The sequence below is a fragment of the Sebastes umbrosus genome, chromosome 8 (genome assembly GCF_015220745.1).
Source record: "Sebastes umbrosus isolate fSebUmb1 chromosome 8, fSebUmb1.pri, whole genome shotgun sequence".
Taxonomy (NCBI): domain Eukaryota; kingdom Metazoa; phylum Chordata; class Actinopteri; order Perciformes; family Sebastidae; genus Sebastes; species Sebastes umbrosus.
In genome coordinates this window covers 1878387-1890946 of record NC_051276.1, presented here as the reverse complement: position 1 = coordinate 1890946, position 12560 = coordinate 1878387, and the positions used below count along the sequence as shown (strand labels likewise).

The following is a 12560-nucleotide window of genomic DNA, read 5'->3' as shown; positions in this document are numbered from 1 at the left end:
ATTGGGAAATAAGGGGGAGATTTTTCTCTTATCTTTGCTTCTTTCTACGGAACCCCCTAAACCCCTAGGAGAATTTTTGTATTAATTTGTGCCCTCAAGTTAGTAACTCGTTCCCTCAAGTTAGTAACTTGTGCCCTCAAGTTAGTAACTCGTTCCCTCGAGTTACTTCATAGTGCACTTCTTCCAATCATTCCTGACAGTCCACACATTGCTGATGTATGGAGCCCCCCTAGATGATGTAAAGTTGGAAAGATATTGACAGATTCAAATTTCCTGGATCAATAACTCATAACCGAAACATTAAAAATTTTTAATGGCAACATTTTCAATAACTTCACTTTTATAAAGTGTTGTGCTATCATAATGTCTTAATTAGTTTCATCAGGAAGAGACCATTGATGTGTGAAGTAATTTGGTGGTACTACACTGTACATTGCTGAAGTTATTGAATATTTTTCCCATTAAAAATTCACCAAAAGTATGCAAAAGCATATTTTTCCAAACTAAATGTTGTAGTACAACTACGAGGAGATCATTGATGTGTGAAGTAATTTTGGTGGTACTACATTGTATGTTTCGGCGTTGCACTTTGTAGTCGTGGTAGTCGTGTGGTCGTGGTTGACGTCAATTTCACTGACTGACGTGACAAAATAAGTCAATGTTACCTTTTTAGTTCCACTCTGCCCGCATGAGCAGCGAGGCTCAGGCACGGCTCGGCTGCATGCTGCGTCTCTTCTAGAGATTCGAGGTCTTGCTTATTTTTACCGCGAGCCGCACACGGTTCACAGCAACAACAGACAGTGAAAATGATCGTTTGACAGTATATTGATATCATACCAGCAACATGACTACAGTTTCGATGTCTAGACATCTGTAGAATATGTCACAGACAGTAAAAGTGATCTTTTGACTGTAAATTGACATCATCTCAGCAACTTTACTACAGTTTCAATGTCTGTAAAGATGTATTTTTCAAGCATTTTGTCTGTGGATAGAATTCCTTCATTTGTTGACACAAGGCTTTTATTCTGAAATATTTGCAGGACAGTGTTGTAGAAAATACAGTGACTTGCAGGACTCAATAGATGAAGTACGGGGTTTTAATTGTGGATTATTACTATTATTTACAAATGAGCACACGCTTCTTAACCTTGTTCTGTCTAAAATACATTTAAATGACATTTATAATTAAATGAAATGGCCATTATGAAAGGCAAACTCTATGTAGAAAGAAAGGGCTGGCAGCGGCAGCAGCCCAGCAGCAGCCGAAACGCAGCTGTTGCTGACAACCCACGTGTGGGACAAGCATCAGTTCAGCGAGGCAGCCGTCACGCACTGCTCATGCGGGCGTTAGTTGAAATGTCGCTAAAGGGTACCTCCGTGTGTTGGTTTCGGATGCCAAAGGACGCTGCCCAATTGGCGGTATTTGACGAGTTGGGAGTGAGACCGGGTTGCATCTGGCCTTATTAAGTGTCAGTCAGTCTGAGAAGAGAAAAATCAGTTGAGTGAGCTACAACATGCACTCAGTGGCAAGGGGTCACAAGTAGACATCACTTTATAGCAAGAGGTCACACATATAAACGGCTTGATTAATTCTATTCTAATATCAAAATCCTCCAATATATCTTACATTTTGTAACACCAGAGCAAGACTTTCATCTTTAACATGCTGCTAATGAGAGAAATATAAAGTTAAACTTCTGGTCTCAAGTGACATGCTGAGGGAAGGCTTTAATGGTGTTTTTGCATTTGGCAGATTAAACCTTCATTTTCTAAATTCTACCCTCATTCTTCACCTAGCCTAAATGGCCTGCCAGTGACAAATTGAAAATAGCGTGACCCCAAATAGATCACATGAAAATAGATGCTGCGGCTGCTGCTGACCAAACGTCTCCATCCTTACCACGCATGTGAATGTGCATCTCCTCTTTCTTAATCTCCCGGATCGCCGAAAGATGGTGTCATCCGCCCCCCAGTCTCAACTGTTAATCTGGAGCCTTATCATCATGTTCCAGCGAGAGCGCTGACACACTAAGTCCCACTCAAGGTCGCTTTAATGTCAGTTTGAGGTCATTTCGCCTGGCATGGTGCCTTGGAACTCCTGCTTGCCCAGTAGGGGCCTGGCGTTGCTCCCCTCAATCACGGACGAATTTACGATCCGAGGAGGAACCGTCTCCCATATGCTACTGAGCCTCTCCCTGTGTTTAGCCTGCTAATCCCCACGGGAGATGGGGAGCAGCAGACCATGGTAATATGGATGGAAAGAAGGAAAGGAGGAGAAGTTGGTGGAGGAGGGAGGGGGTAAGATAGGCAACTCTAAGGAGGAGAGGAGAGGAAAAGGAGGAGGAGAAGAAGGAGAGGAGGGGAGAGTACCGGTGTCAGCAGAGAAGGTGGCCCTAACAAATCAGTGACAGTGGGGATGAAAACTCATAGCCACAGCACTTTCCCTGAAGTATCTGCTATCAGATAAGCTGAGAGATTTAGTTAAGACTTCATATTTAGAGCATGGCTTAAGCTGTGAGACGATGTCTTAACTGTGGTGATGCCAATGTCACATTGTGCCTGCCATGCTCCATTTGTCAAATAGGATTTTATCTGCTTTTTTTTATAGCCGTAATACTGCATGCCTTTGCCAAATTATCCCGGACCACATGCGGTTTCAACACTGATTTGATGATCCCCGCTTCTAGGTGCGGCCGATGCAACTCATATCGAGCATCCCTCCTTTAAAACTTCAACAGTTATCATTAATGTTCGACAGGTGACAGAGAGCACCGTTTCCCACCCGCGAGAGGATCTCACTTTGTATCACTGTTGCACGGCCTGAACACATTCAAATTAAGTCAAGCACGAATCGCATCCTTGCATGACTTCGATTCACTTTTCTCCCATTACACTTCTCATCATCATTAACAATGACTGTAGATTGTCATAAAGAGGTTTCAGAGAGAGAGACATCAAGCAAAAGCTTTCATCGTTCTCCACATGTCGGTTAGTAATAATGCGGCCTATAAACAGCCACATTATAATAATCATCATCCGCCCCTTAAATGTAGCTTCTGTGGCTCAGGATTATGAGCACTATTAGACACTATAATGCTCTCTTAAATATAGCCCTCTGAAACAGAGAGACAGGGTGCATGAGAGGTCATCAGAGAGAGAGAAAGAGAGAAAGTGGTTTTGGTCAGTCAGTTCAGTCTCCTGTCTGTCTGTCTGTCTGTCTGTGTAATACACAGACACCATTGATCACATCTGAACAAAATCTGGGGGGAATGATGATTGTGATGATTGCTTTATTGTGACATTTTAAAATGGCACTGATTAGACTAGACACTAATTTGTTGTTGCACTAATTAGGACTTGGAAGATGCACAGACTACTTTGCACAATTCATTCATAAAAAGCTAACTTGAAGTGACTGTGTTTACCTCTATGGTAATTGTGAGTAGTGACTGATGGGCAGAGTGGTACAACAAATTCCAATGTTTTAATGACACTATAAATGATTTAGTTATGCTTCGTATCAAAATACAAACTTATGATGAGAATGGAACAATTATTCACTTTAAATTGTCTTGTGCCAAACATAACTCCCTATTTGCAATTAACTTCAATTATATGTCTCAATGACTACAAATCCAAGTATTAAGCAATTAGACTAAATGTTAATTCAAAATGACATAAGTTCATTTTGAATGAGGAACTTTATTCTACTTCAAGTGTGTTGCAGAACCACCAGCAGAATGAGAGAGTATCAACAGGTGACATAATTGTTTATTCACAGCTTTTAAAGTATGACGTGTAACTGCACTGAAAGCACATTTTTAAATTGCTTCATGGCTTCAACTTGATTGAATGAATTTACGGACCTTTTTGGATTGGACTGCACAGTTATGGAGGATGGAACCTGCCAAAATCAAAAATAAATGAATAAATAAATAAATGACTCGATATATAAATAAATATGTCATTAAATGCTCAAAAAAATATTAAAAATAAATGTAGCCATTAATTAATTGAGACAATGTGACATAAATTGTTATTTCTGTTAATTTCTCATAATTTGCTTTATGTATTTATCTTTGTATTAATTCCCTTATTTATTTACTCTTCTGTTTTATTTATTTATGTATTTATTTTTATAAAGTTTTGCATTCATTTATTAATTTATTTTAGTTTATTGTCAGCCCCCTCAGTTTCATAATGAGGCAGAAATGCAAAAAAAAGTAAATGTATAAAGAAAAGAATACAGAAATAAATAAGTTTGGGGAAATAAATAAGGGGTGAAATTGTGCAGAAATTAGTAAATAAATAAATACACAAATAAATACATACATTTAAAAATAAATAAATGATAAAAATAATAAAAATAAATACAGAAATAAATAATGGAGAATTATACAGAAGAGTAAAAAATAAAGTAATTAATACAAAGAAGCAAATTAAAACAGAAATATCAATTTATGTCACATTTTATCAATTAATTAATGGCTACATTTATTTTTCACATATTTTTTGCTACATTTAAGTAGCAAAAACATATACATTGACATACTGTATATTTATTTATAGAGTAATTTTTTTATTGATTAATTTATTTTTTATTTTGGCAGGTTCTGTCTTCCATACACAGTAGCACTCCTTGCAAAATGAGTGTAGTTCTACAGATCAACATGATGGAAAGATTAAGAAAATTAATAAATAAACAAATTTTGTTCCTTTCTGGACATACAGAAACACTTACTGAAATTTAGATGTGCCGTACGTATGTATACTTGTGTTGCCTGTCAGCTGAGTGTGCTCTGGTCATCTTTTCTTAAATTGCTCTTTAGCTTGCTGACAACGGTCCACTTCCTCCCCACGCTTGAGGCCAGTCGAAGTCTTCTCTGTAAATGAACAAGCGATCCAGGGCTTGAAGTGACGGATGTGCAGCACGCGTCAGAGGTAGACAAATTGATTTTCCTTGGGTGGATAGTTCTGGTATAGTGGCTGCTTTGGGCGAGAGAGGGAAGGAGAGATGTCAGAGGCACTTTGTCGAATTGGGCCCAGAAACAAGAGCAAATGGAGGCACAACACTGCTACTGGTGGAGAAATCTCCCAGTTAACATTTTGTACTTGCTTAAGTGGATAGTGTTGGGATTCACAAATTGTATGGCAAGCAGACTGCATTCTGCATTAATTGATTTTCTGGCCACTTGGGGGCAGCACAAATTGCTGAAGCACATGACCATAATGTCTTTTAACACATACAACATATAGATAGCAACATTAACATTGATTTGGATTCATGTTTATGGCCACCTGACAAATGTAGGTTAAATAGTCATTCTCCTTTAGCCCCATTTTGGTCTTCACCGACTCCTGAGAGAAACTTCTGACCCTTTAGTAGCTAAATGCTCCACTATGTTCACCAGCTAGTTGCTAGCTTAGCCTGTCTGCAGTTTGGGGCTGGACAGGTCGAATCAGTGGGAAATCAGCTGGCTCTGAAAATCAAAGCCAATGAGGAAGTGCTTTAAACTTGCATTCTTGCTAACAGCCAGCAGGGGGCGACTCTGGTTGCAAAAAGAAGTCTGATTGTATAGAAGTCTATGAGAAAATGAGCCTACTCAAATCCACTTGATTTATTACCTCAGTAAACATTGTAAACATGAGTTTATGGTCTCAATCGCTAGTTTTAAGTCTTCTTCAATACAGCATGATGTTTATTTAGTAAATTATGGTCCCATTTAGAGTCAAATAAACCATAAAGCAGGGGATGTTTTAGGACGTGGCTACCTTGTGATTGACAGGTTGCTACCACGGCGGTGTCCGGTCTGGGTGTTGTCCATGTTTTCGTCTTACAACTTTAACCCTTTCACAGTGTGTTTTCAGTTAATGAAAGTTAATGTCTTATTCGGAGTTCGGTTGTCCTTAGCGCTACCCTCTCGTGTCACTTCTGGTTGCAAAAAACCAAGATGGTGACGGCCAAAATGCCGAACTCGAGGCTTCAAAACGGCAGTCCACAAACCAATGGGTGACGTCACGGTGACTATGTCCACTTCTTATATACAGTCTATGGGTAGAATACAGTTGGTTTATCAGAGCTTTAATCAGCTGGAAAAGGGGTTGATGAGTGCTGTGAGCCTGAAGGAAAGGAGTCAAGATGTGGGCTATAAAACAAAAACCATAACGTGAAAGATGCTAAAATGATCCGTAAAACTGAGGGTAACTGCAGGGTTAGCTGATAATCTGGTGTATTCATCTCTAGGAGTTTTTTAGCCTTTCACATGACACTTAGTCATTTTAAAAAAATATTGATTAGAGCAGCTTTGAAGACTATGAAAATAAGAAAATACGGTACCTACAGGGAGTGTAATGCCTGTCTCATAGATTGGGGTGTGCTTTAGCTCATAAGGTTTGATTAGATGGTTTGTGCACTATTGAAAAGTAACTGTGGAGCATGGCTACAGCCAATTCCACTATGTCACCCTCCCAGCAGGATTACGACCGGCTGGCAAGTTTAAAGGTGCAGAAAGTGGAGAGTTCTAAAACTGTCAGTCCAGCGGCGATGCTTGGGTAATTAAAGCCAGCAATTAAAGCTTTTATAATCAGCACTGTCAGTGAACTGGTGCACTAGGATTAACGGTTAGAGTTGCACTTTAAAATGCTGGATGCATGCGCTGCCAGGGAATGTTTTTAAATTCAGCTTGAATAGAAATGGAGTGACTTATAGCGCAGGGGATAGGGTGATGAAGGGTGATGGAGAGGGCGGGAGCTGGGTGTTTGCCTAGACGTGTCTGTGCATAACCATATATGTGTTTTTGTGCAAATCCTTTTGCCAGTGTTCCTGTGCTACAAGATAACGTCAATTCATCATTATAACAAAAAGAGAGAACAGGACACGTCTCAATCTGGCTTCTGAGAACAATACATCATGATATAACCAGGCTTTCACCATATGGCTTTTTGGAGTGTGATGCATCAAGTCGTCTCACTAACAGCACTCCAGTGTGTGTCCAGGCCATGAGAGAGCCCTCCTTAATGGTTACAGTGATAATGCATAATAAAGAAACATAAAAAGGAGATTTAACTTTCTCTATACGGTGTGTCCTGGATGAATGTGCCTGCAGACCTTGACCAAGGGGAGTCCTAGCAGGAAATAATGTTGTGTCTCTGTTTCCAATAAAACAAAACAGTAAATTATTTACAGGGGGCCACTGAGTGTACATCCACCTCATTTGTATTCCTGTCGCCACAGTGATAGATGTGACATCATGTTGATGAATGAAAGCGTAGGGATTTTAAAAAGCGCTTCCTCTGGAAACCAAGGACAGATGGTTATTTTTTATGAGAGCTGCAGAATAATCAAACCAAATGAGCTGGACCATTTTGGTGGACAGAATTTGCCAGACATGAAGGTGGTTGTGTAAATGTGTAAAAGTGAAGATGTCAGTTTCCAGAAACTCTGCGTGATCTTCACAAGGTTTGGACAGTCAGATTATGTGTAGGTAGTCACAAATCCCTGAAGTTCCCACCGTGTAAGAGTAAATCTGTTTCTCCACCTGTCATGTTCAACTTAAACTGCATCTCTGACCTCCAATTAAATTCCCCGACTCAGCTGTTGCACTTGTTCCTGTGAAGGAAAAAGAAAAACTCAGCAACATGTAAACACACCCACACTAGATGTGCACACACACACACACGCACACACACACACACGGTTGATAAAACCTGCGATGTGGTTTCATACAAATTTGTTCTTTCACAACCAAGGTCAGCATATGGGTCTTAAAAAATAAATTGCTTCTGAAAGCCGTCCCAGCAGATGGTGGCCATCTTGACTTATCGGTGCATAGGTGCGATTTTTGAGCCGGGTTGTGCTCCATCACAGCCTCCCCCTGACCGGCGGCTTGAACACAGGTGTAACGGCTGAATTACAGTCTCACTGTTGGACATTAACCCCCTATATCTGCACTGAAATAGTCATTACTGATGACACCCAATGTAATTGCTAATTTTACGCCTCAGTAGGCACATTTTCCACTAGTCTTCTCCCTCATTCAACTCCTCTTTCTTTTCTATACCAGGCCAGGCTTAAGTTATTCACCCCTCTCTTCTATCTTTCACTATATCCCAGCCGTAAGAGCAATTTATACCTGTCTCTCTTACTGAGGTGTCAGTCAACAACCTCATGGGGAAAGCTGCAAAGAAAACATAAACTTCTCCCCCCTTTTTTAGTTCTTTTCTCACATGTAACTGCATCTATATAGCAGTGTGTAACCATTCATCCACTCCCATACTTGCTTATCATCAGCATGCACTGCGAAAAACACCCCGGACACTTCATTAGCCTACTGCTGGGCTCACACATAAACACATACACTCAGGAGCAATTTAGAGTTTGTATTCACCCGTTTGCAACTTCAAAAATATGCGAGATTGGTTTGGGTCAGTGAACAGCACATGGAACAAACATTTCTCGTGCACCGAGGCAACGCTGGGCAGCGGAGGAATGTTTCTTTTGGACCAAGGCCAAGTGAAAAGAGCTAACATAGCAAACCATAAGCAACAAACAAAACGACGACATGCCACCAAAGCCAACCAGACAAAGCAGTGCAATGTTGGATGAGGAGATCGAAGAGATAAAGAAAGTGTTGAACTTTCTGTCTGGAGGAATTGCAACTGTGTCTAAACAGCAAAAACTAATAATGGACTTGATGGGGGAAATTAAGGAGCTGAAGAGACAACATGCCGAGAAGGACGAGAGGATAACCCTCCTAGAGTGCCGGGTGGCGGACCTGGAGCGGTACTCACGCATAAACGACGTGATTGTTAGCAGGTTGGAGACCAGGCCACGGTCATACGCTGGTGTCACGAACCACAGGTGACTGCCTTCTTCAACAACAAAGGCATCTCCATCAACAACACTGACATCGAGGCATGCCACCGTTAGACAAGGAAGGAAGCTGAAGGGGTCCGACGTTTATGTGAACGAACACCTTACAAAGAAAAATGCAGACATTGCCAGATAGGCACGCGTTCTAAGAAAACAGAGGAAAATTCAATCAACGTGGACTGCAAACTGTAAGGTTATCATCAAACTGAACGGGTCACCAGAGGAGGCCAGAGTGCTGGTTATCAGAGAAATTGAAAAACTGGACAAATACCAGTGACACCAGAACAACACACCAAGGTAATCATAACTGTCTGTGGAAAATGGGTTCTTGCGTAATTACATCACTGAACACTAACTGAACACAATATGCATAAACTGGAAGTGGAAGATATTGATCCTGACAAAAAATTCTTTAACCATCTAAACAACACATGTTGCTACTACACCGATGAACAGTATAACAGCTATGTGGAGTCAGCTCAAGGAATGTCAATTATAATCTTCAACAGCAGAAGCTTATATGCTAATTACCAAAACATCAAAGACTTAGGTCAATTCCTAAAACCATTCAATATCATAGCAATATGTGAAACCTGGCTCAATTCTGATAAGGAATTAGATTTTGAGTTGAAAGGATATGAATTAATTTACATGAACAGGAAGAGCAAAAAAGGAGGGGGTGTGGCCCTGTATGTGAAAAATAGTCTGAACTATAAGATTTTAGAAAACATGTCAACCACTATTGATGATGTGATGGAATGCATCACTGTAGAGATCTGAATGGAAAAACAAAGAAATGTGATGGTCAGTTGTGTATACAGAGCACCAGGAGCCTGCATAGAAACTTTTAAAGACGGTATAGAGAGAATATTTGCCAAAACTAATCAGAATTCATTTGTGGGGACTTCAATATAGACCTGCTAAATCCTAACAAACAAAAAATTACAGACAAATTTATTAACACAATGTATAGTATGAGTTTATATCCACTGATCACCAAACCAAGCAGAATAACAGCACACTGTGCCACTCTAATCGACAATACATTTACAAATTACATGGAAAGTAGCTTAGTGAGCGGGCTGCTGATGAGTGAGATCAGTGACCATTTGCCCATTTTTGTGATCCATGACTGTGATTGTGGAAAAGAGAAAGAGGACCATAAAATCAAATACAGGAGAATGAGAACAGAAGAATCCATAAATACATTCAGAACTGAATTGCTATCACAAAACTGGAAAACCCTCTATGAAGAAAATTATGTTGACACAGCATATGAAACATTTCTAAATATATTTAAGTCATTATATGACAAAAACTGTCCAATAAAACAAGACAACAGGAGGCAAAATAATACAAACAGGCCATGGATCACAAAAGGACTGCAAAATGCCTGCAGTAAAAAAAAGGCATTCTCTATATAGACAATTCATAAAATGTAGAACTAAAAAGGCAGAACATAAATATAAGAAATACCAAAAATAAGAAGAATCAGAAATGTCTTGTTAACAGCGACACCTGTGGCCGTTATGTCAACGAAAGTCAGCGTCCTGTTGCTCGCGCTTGTGCTCGCTCTACATAGACATGAACGAGCATCGCTCAAAACAGTGAGTAGACACACGTCAGCTAAAAGCACAATATCACTCTATATTTCAGCTGCTTGGCAGTAATGTTAGCTGACCAGACGAAGGTCTCTCCATGAATCAATGCTGATCCTAGTGTTGGCTTTTCCTGCCTCAGCCTCCCGACCGCGGCCGGAGGGAACAGGGGAGACACCGGAGTTTGGGTTGGAGACGATAACGTTTCTCTCTGCGGAGCCCCGTCACTTCACAAGACACGGGAAACCTCTGTTGGTCTGGAGGAGCTGCAGCATTCATTTCTGCACAAACGTCCACTGTACATTCACTAGATATTCTCAGAGCTAAACTAACTCCTCCGACCGCGGCCAACACTGTTTAACAGACGGGCTTCACTAGATACAACTCTGGTGCTTCCGTGTAGTTTGTGTTGGAGTCTGAGTCTGAACAGCGTAGCCACACGCGAGCGCGCATGGGACACCGACCCGCAATGATTTATACGTGTAAGAAGTTACAAACAGTCCCTTTAACACTGTTCATAGGAAGATTAGATAACTTCATTGACAAGCACCATTTACTGACAGACAGTCAATACGGGTTCAGAGCAAACAGATCAACAGCAATGGAATTAATGGAGCTAACAGAAGAAATTACTAGTTGTATTGATCACAAGAAGTATGCAGTAGGAGTATTTATAGATAAAAAAAAAAGCATTTGACACCATTAATCATGATATATTATTCAATAAAATGGAAAGGTATGGTATAAGAGGGGTAGTGCTGAACTGGTTGAGAAGCTATATAGGAAACAGGCAGCATTACGTGCAAATAGGGGATTACAAATCAACATGCTCAGATATTACTTGTGGGGTCCCACAGGGGTCAGTATTGGGTCCAAAACTGTTTATTTTTTTTATATAAATGACATATGTAGGGTATCAAGGACACTGAATTTTGCTTTATTTGTGGATGACACTAATATTTTTTGTTCTGGGGAAAATCTGCAGCAGCTTTTGGAGGTGGCCACAACAGAAATGAGAAAATTGCAACGGTGGTTTGACAGAAACAAATTCTCATTTAATTTGGATAAAACTTATTTGGAAAATAGACATGCAAGTGCAAATGATGATAGATGATGTTAATATTGACAGAGTATATGAAAATACATTTCTGGGTGTGATACTGGACTAGGGATGTCCATAATTAACCGTTTAACCGTTAACCGACATTAAGCATTTTAATCGATTAGCGATATCGGTTAAAACGGTTAAAAGAAATGTTAATGATTAACTCAAAAGCTGAGCGGCTCAGAGGCGCTGCTCGTCACTTTAAGGAGAAAAGCTGGTCCACCTTAACAGCCCACCTTAAGAGGCGGAGCCGGAGTTGCAGGATACAGGAAGTCGGCTCCGGTCTCCAGCTCTCTTGAACAGAGAGGAGGAGTTGTAGTTTTGTAGCATTTATTCACCGACAAATAAACTGTACACACACTGCTACACCTACGATCACAGCTAGAACGCCACCAACAACCTCACACTCACCACCAACACACACACACGGTCTGTTGAAAACTCACTAAAGTTACTCAGACTACGTGTGAGGAGGCGAGCACGAAGCCTCCGGCAATGCTAGAGCTGCTAACGTAGCACAAACACACACACTGTTTGTTGGAAACTCGCTAAAGTTCCGCCGGGCAGACACACAGCTGACAACCTGCTAAACTAAACTAAATGTGCGGTGGAGACTTTTACTGGGAAAGTGGCTGCATGTCCGCGACACTACACGCAGCATCGTAGCTGCTAAGTTAACGCTCCCGGACGCTGAACTGGAGACAGTGAACGCAGCATCGTAGCTGCTAAGTTAACGCTCCCGGACGCTGAACTGGAGACAGTGAACGCAGCATCGTAGCTGCTAAGTTAACGCTCGCGGACGGTGAACTGGAGACAGTGAACGCAGCATCGTAGCTGCTAAGTTAACGCTCCCTGACGGTGAACTGGAGACAGTGAACGCAGCATCGTAGCTGCTAAGTTAACGCTCCCGGACGGTGAACTGGAGACAGTGAACGCAGCATCGTAGCTGCTAAGTTAACGCTCCCTGACGGTGAACTGGAGA

General features: G+C 40.9%; 1 long non-coding RNA gene across 1 annotated transcript; it reads right to left on the bottom strand.

Moving 5' to 3' along the window:
- Window positions 1-1614: 1614 nt before the first annotated feature.
- On the bottom strand, window positions 1615-11061 carry LOC119492663. The gene is made up of 3 exons (XR_005207830.1): window positions 10984-11061; window positions 3328-3333; window positions 1615-1625 (listed from the first exon to the last, which is right to left on the bottom strand). It is a non-coding gene; the product is annotated as an uncharacterized LOC119492663 (long non-coding RNA).
- Between the last annotated feature and the right edge of the window lie 1499 nt (window positions 11062-12560).